Source organism: Pinus tabuliformis, chromosome 8 (genome assembly GCF_031772625.1).
Source record: "Pinus tabuliformis cultivar Carrire ecotype Pingquan chromosome 8, CPIR1, whole genome shotgun sequence".
NCBI classification, from domain to species: domain Eukaryota; kingdom Viridiplantae; phylum Streptophyta; class Pinopsida; order Pinales; family Pinaceae; genus Pinus; species Pinus tabuliformis.
In genome coordinates, this window is record NC_142294.1 from 1561784791 (window position 1) to 1561791794 (window position 7004).

The 7004-nt window shown below is 37.8% G+C and overlaps 1 pseudogene; it reads left to right on the forward strand.

The window, feature by feature from the left end:
• The first annotated feature begins 1803 nt into the window (after positions 1 to 1803).
• Positions 1804 to 4814, forward strand: LOC149241933 (pentatricopeptide repeat-containing protein At2g13600 pseudogene; annotated as a pseudogene).
• Positions 4815 to 7004: the final 2190 nt, after the last annotated feature.

The following is a 7004-nucleotide window of genomic DNA, read 5'->3' on the forward strand; positions in this document are numbered from 1 at the left end:
TTTGAAAGGAACACCTAATATCTTGAAGACTTTCCCGTGTTGAATCTAGGTCTAGTGGTAGTTAAAAAGCCAACTAGGGACTAGTTTCTAACTTTCTCAATAACCTTGTGTTTTAAGTAATTGAATATTTAATCCCCCAATGCGAAACAAATTTTATGAATACTATCTATAGTGTTGGCCCATGAACCTTGATATTGAAGAATGGTTAAAAATGAGTTGTTGAAAAAGTGCATGTTAGCCATTGAGCTAGTGTCAAGCTTTAAAAGAGTAATTCCACTCACCATACCCATACAACTTTGTTGTTGAACATATAGGCTAGAGCTTTAATGACAAGCACATAGAGAATTGGGGCAAATGAGTAGACCTGTGTAATAGAGTGAAACATGTTGACTATTTCAAAGTTGCCATGTTGATAGAGAGATAAGTAAAGGCATTAAATAAAAAGAGTTCCACACTATGAATAAAGTAATGCCAAAAGCCCAATTCCTTTAGCATGGCCAAAATAAAAAATCACTTTACTACTCATAACCTTTATCAAAGTCAAATAAAAGTTAGTTTTACTAAATGATGCATCTATGTTGGAGGATCTAGCCCACTCCATACCCTCTCATAAGACAATGATATTATCCAAAATGTAATGCCTTTTAATGAAGCTTGTTTAGGTGGAGTCATCTTCGACATCAAGTTTTGAGTGTTAGAACTAATGCTTTGGCCAAAATTTTATATCACAATATAAGCAACATAATAGGTCCTTAATAATTAGTGCAATTTTGAGCCATCAACCTTGGGGATAAATTTAGTGAGGCTTTAATTTAATGTGGTTATGGGAATTGAGATGAGACTTCTCATGGCAAACTTTGAATAAGGTTGGCCCTACAAACTCTTAAGTAGCTTTGTAAAATTCACATGGAAAACCATCTAACTAATGGCTTTGCCTTGTGCTATCCCTACATTCACATGGAAAACCATCTAACTAGGGGATTTACCTTGTGCTATCGCATGTAGGTTGGCTTTGAGCTCATCAAATAACAACGACACATTACAAACGACAATATTACATCACCCTCATTGGTTCTCTAAAACATTGCAAGGAGCAAGGTCAAGGGACTTTTTAATAGCTACCCATTTTTCTTTAGTACAAGCTTGGCACTAAAAGACCACTTTGTAGTGCTCAACAAATTTGAATTCAATGACTTCATTATTTAGGATAGCCATTTTAAATGTTAGGATTTGTTCACTCACTTCCTTTGAAGGCCAAAACTTTGAAAAAGACTTTGGTGGACCAGTTTTTGTGTTAATTCAATAAAGTGCAGATTTGGATGCCTCTTGTTTAATAGACATACATTAGTATACACAACATATACCTTAAAGAAACACAATAAATGTCATATATATCACATTTATTATACTAATTTAGATCCATCTTAATTCTGGATCTACCAAACTTAAAAATGGATCAAATTCCTTTTCACTTTAAAAGAGATTTGCACCACAAGAAGTCTGATCTATCGACACTTGATAGATCCAAAGTTAAAATAAATTTAAATTAGTTATATATATAAATAATGTCTTATTATATAAATATTTTAATTATGTTAAATTATATATATATATATATATATATATATATAAAATTTAAAATAATCAAAATATTTACCTAACAAAATATTATAACACCAACAAAATATTATAACATCTCTTCCCTACTGAATTAGAAAAAATCCCATATATATTTCAATTTATATAATATTTATTATAAACAAAAGGCATAATGTTGTATAATTTGTTTACCAGTTTCGATATGATTTGTGGTTCCCATCTATATGATTTGTCTTCCAAACGCTTATGTTTTAATGTAGCGGAGTTTTTTTTCACGAAGAGAAATCGAGGAAAGACGCTGTTTAGTTGTTAGAAGTTACATGGTTTTCCTTTTAAAAAATAATCGATGGAAACTGGTTCGAATGTACATTGCTGGAGAAGCCCACGTTCATGGAAGCTCCGATGAAATGAAAAAATGATGTCTTGTAAGTTCGCATCATTTCTATCAAATTCAGAGTTAATGTATGAAAAAGCTAATTGCAAGTCTCTGCAACTAAATTTCCATGGTTTACCGATAACTGAGCCTAAGGGAGATGGATAGTATGAAAAAACATCGGCCATGGCAGTACCACGAATATTGAAGAGTTACAGCAAGGAGGCGGCCTTTTTGGTAGGACAAAAGTTTCAGATTAAGGGCCAAAAGACAACAACTAGCGCTCTTACAATTGAAGACAGTACGTACATTATCTCTCCCAGGGACGCGAAAACGCTTTGTAAACAGGGCCGACTAAATGAGGCCGTGTGCATTTTACATGTTCTACGTCAGCATGTAGGATTTTCTACATATGATTTTCTCTTGCAGGCCTGTCTTAACAGTAAATCCCTGACAGAAGGCAAGCTAATACACGCCCACATGATCCAAACGAGATTTCAGTGGCAGGACATTGTTTTAGGAAATAAGCTTGTGAGTTTGTACGCCAAGTGTGCCAGTCTGGTGGATGGTTACGCAATTTTGAATCAAATGCCTGTGCGGGATGTTGTTTCATGGACGGTGATGATTGCCGCCTATGCCAAGCATGGGTTTGCAGAGGAAGCTCTGAGATTGTTTAAGGAAATGAGAAGAACAGGGATTCAACCCGATCAATATACATTTGCCAGTGTCCTTCCTGCGTGTGTGAATTTGGAAGTTGTGAAGGAAGTCCATGGAGAAATAATGAGAAGTGGGTTTCACTCCGATGTATTTGTGGCGAGTGCCCTTGTTGATATGTACGCAAAATGTGGGAGTATAGAGGATTCAGAAGAACTGTTTGACAGAATGCCTGAGAGAAATGTGGTCTCATGGAATACCATGATTGCAGGATATGCACAGAATGGAGACTTGGATGGAGCTCTAAGGGTGTTTCGGACGATGCCTCAGCGAAATTTGGTTTCATGGAATTCAATGATCGCGGGATATTTGCAAAATGGAAAACTTGAGGAGGCCCTGAAGCTGTTTAAGCAAATACCGGAGCGAAATGTGGTCTCGTGGAATTCAATGGTTGCAGGATATGCAAAAAATGGGTATGTTGATGAGGCACTGAAGCTTTTTAGAATAATGCCTGAAAAAAATGAGGTCTCATGGACAGCAATGATTGCGGGCTGTGCTCAGAATGGATGTGCTGCGGAAGCCTTGAGGCTTTTTCGAGAGATGGAACTGGCAGGTATGAAACCAAACTCAAAAACCTTTGCTACTGTGCTACCAGCATGTGCCGAGTTGGCAGCTCTGGAACAGGGGATGGAGATCCATCAAGAAATAATTAGGAGTGGGTTCAAGTCTGATGTCATTGTCAATAATGCTCTTTTAGATATGTATGCAAAATGTGGGAGCATAGAGAAGGCAAGGAGTCTGTTTAATGAAATGCCTGAGTGTGATGTCATCTCATGGAATACAATGATCACGGGATATGCCATGCACGGCTGTGACAAGGAAGCTCTCAAACTCTTTCAACAAATGCCACACTTTGGCTTCAGGCCAGACCATGTCACTTTTGTTGGAATTCTGTCTGCATGTTGCCATTCAGGCCTAGTAGACAAGGGCTGTCAATATTTTCATAGCATGAGTCGTGATTATAACGTCACACCTGCAATGGAGCATTATAGCTGCATGGTCGACCTCCTGGGGCGTGCTGGGCTTCTGGATGTAGCAAAAGGCTTTATTGACAAAATGCCAGTAGAGCCGGAGGCTATTGTGTGGCGCTGTTTACTTAATGCCTGTAGAATGCATAATAATAGAGAGCTAGGAGAGTATGTCGCTGACCGCCTTTTTCAGTTGAACCCTCAATCAGACTCACCTTATGTGTTGCTGTCAAACATCTACGCCACTGCTGGCAAGTGGAATGACACAGAAAAGTTGCGAAAAAGAATGGACAACAGAAGCATAAAAAAGAAACCTGGATGCAGTTGGATTGAGGTTGATAAACAAGTGTACACTTTCTTTGTTGGAGACAGATTGCATCCACAAACACAGGATTTCTATGCAAAGTTGGATATAGACTGTTGGGGGTAGATAAGATCATCAGGGTGCATAGACTGACTAGGCTTGTGCTGAATGTTGTGGAGGAGCAAAAGGAATGGATCTTTTGCCACCACGGTTAGAAAATGGTAATTGCACTTGGGATCGTCAATATATCTTTTGGGACAGTTATATGGATCGTCAAGAACATTAGAATAGGTGTCGAGTGCCATTCTGCCACCAATTTCATAACCATGATTGACCATAAATTTTTGTGAAGAATGCCAACCATGTCCATCATTTTAAGGATGGATAGTGTTTTTGCAGGGATTCTTGGTGGCCCAGCGCCAAACAAACTATTAATAGGTGCCTGCATAATGCGTAATCACCAGCTTTTGAGCTCAAATTGGTAGCGATAATTAATTTCTTTTTGTTTCCAATGAAGCATAGTAACTGCAGCTCCAGTTAATGTTTTGTGCTTTGACTGGCGGGGCCGTTCTGTGAAATAATGTTCTGCGGGCAGAATTCATGAGAGACATGGCGGGATGTTAACGGTCGAATATTTAGTGATCTCTAACATAAAGCAAGTGCTCCGAAATGTGAGGTTGTGTAATGTTTTATCATCAACATCTCTCTTGTTATATTTTAAGTTTTGATTGGATTTGACTGTTTCAATAAATTATTCACGATAGATAGTATTTGTTAGATTGTGAGACGGTTCCCCATGTTCGGACATGCTGATCTTTCAAAACAAGGGTCGTGACTACTTAGTCATATCAATTTCCTTCTGACATTCATTATCAAGCTTATTTGTTGCTCTAAACTGTCCATTGACCTGAACCTAGTGAATATGCCAATGAACATAAGAACAGCTTCACAACTTCGTTGCATTTGATTAACTAAAAATATTGATATATACAAGGCATTGTGACTTTTTATTTTGTCTTCCAAATGTTTGATGTTTCCTCCTATTCTAGCTTTTCACATTTCTCTTATTCTAAATGTTTACAACATATTTACAATTTACTAAATCCCTAAGAATTAGGTGTCTATCATTTCCTCTTTAATCCGAAAAGGTGTTTATGATGATTATGCAGAGAGATAAAGTACAATTACCAATGATTGAATGTGATCTTTGAATCTAGTGGTTTTGGGATAATCACAAACCAGATGGCTAGTAGAAGCTGATGTCTTCTACTAGACGATGGTTTAAAAATGACCATAAATTGATGTCTAGCAAAAGCCATAAGTCTTCTACTAAATGGTGGTTTAAGGAAGACCAAAAACCAAATGATGCTGATGGACTATGGCTCTGTCTCTGACATTCCAAACCTGCGATGAACAACAATGTAATTAGTAGATTTAGATGCTTCATCTTTTGTTAAGTCTAATGCCTTGTCTCTGTCTTCTTTTTGACCTTGTTTGTTTGTGATCTTCTCCCAAGGGATTTTGCATGTCTTCACCTCATGTCCACCTCTGCTACACTAGTCAGGGTGAAGATCAAATCTCTTTCTTCTTTCACTGCCTTCTCCTCTAGAAGAGTCATCTGATTGATTCTTCCATTTTTAAGCAAGGCACGCAGTTTCTCCAATGGGCTGAGTTGTCTTCTTCCTTCTGAAAGCTTTCTCACATTTTGTAACTTTTTCCACTGAAGAGTCAAATGTGATGGATTTCATTTGACCACGAGCTTGCAGCGATTCAAGATAGTGAGAGTATGTAGGATAGAGGAACTTGATGAAGGCTCTGAAAGGAATGTGTATCTTTACTCCAATGGCATCTATGTTATGCATGATGGCTTTGATCTTAGAGGCTAAACTCATGTTATCATCATCCTTCAACTCTAAGTTAACAGAGTTTCTCTGGCAGTTGTACAAGTTCCAGTTGTAAATGAGAGTCATACAAGTCCTTTAACTTGTTGAAGGCTCCATATGAATCATTGATATGAATTATATGGCAGCATATCTCTTCACTTATTGTTGTAGAAATCAGAGCATAAGCATTTGTCTTTGTTTTTCCAAGTGGCAAGCTCCTTAGTTGATATAGGCTTGGTAGGTCTACCAAGCTTCTGCTGCACATCTATTTCAACTTCTTCTTCAGCCTCTCTTTCACAGATTCCATTCCATACATCATTAAAGATCAATTTGTTTTTTATCTTTCTGACTCATTTTGTATAGTTTTTTTTTGGCCAGTTGGCACTGCGCTAACAATGGAGATAAGAGAATGCATTTTTCAATAAAACTCACTTGATATTTGACATGATGTAAGTGGAGGCTTGATTGACAAGGATATTGGGCAAATAGAGCCACCAACCACTAACAAATCACATCAGGTCCATAAATGTTATGGTCGTGGAGGATGTTGCAACCCTTGGACTTGTTGCTAGATGTATTTAGCAAGATAGTGTTAACACTATCGCTAAATTCCCCTTAAACAAAACAGTATTGGTAGAACTTAGCGAAACCCATGCCAAACATGACAGTATGATGAATTAATGCTCATCAATAGCTCATAGCAGATAACCAAAACACACAGCCAACAATTCCGTCTTTGGAGTCTAAAAAGCCAAATAAAACACATGGAGAAATCTAGCTCGTTCTGCTCGAACATACAATTTATAGTGTTAGTGTTCCTTTCAGTGTGCTCATGCGAAGTCAACAATTCACCGATCAAAATGGTCTTTCAAGCAGCTCCTTCGATAATGTAATGGAAGTAATCCAAATGAGTGAGGACCCTTACTATGAAATCTATGCATGTGAAGCGAAGGTTAGACCACTAAATGAGTCAGAAGCCATGACCGCATCCATTAATGAAGAAGGGTGGCTGCACATGGGTTAAAAGGATATAGCCACACAATCTTGTGGGCTTGTGCTTCAACCAGGGTCACAATATATAAAAAGAATACCAAGCCGTGGTAGGGTCGAGTAATGAGAGATAGAGAGGTTTTCGGCAAGAGAAAGTCATGCTGGAGAGTTTG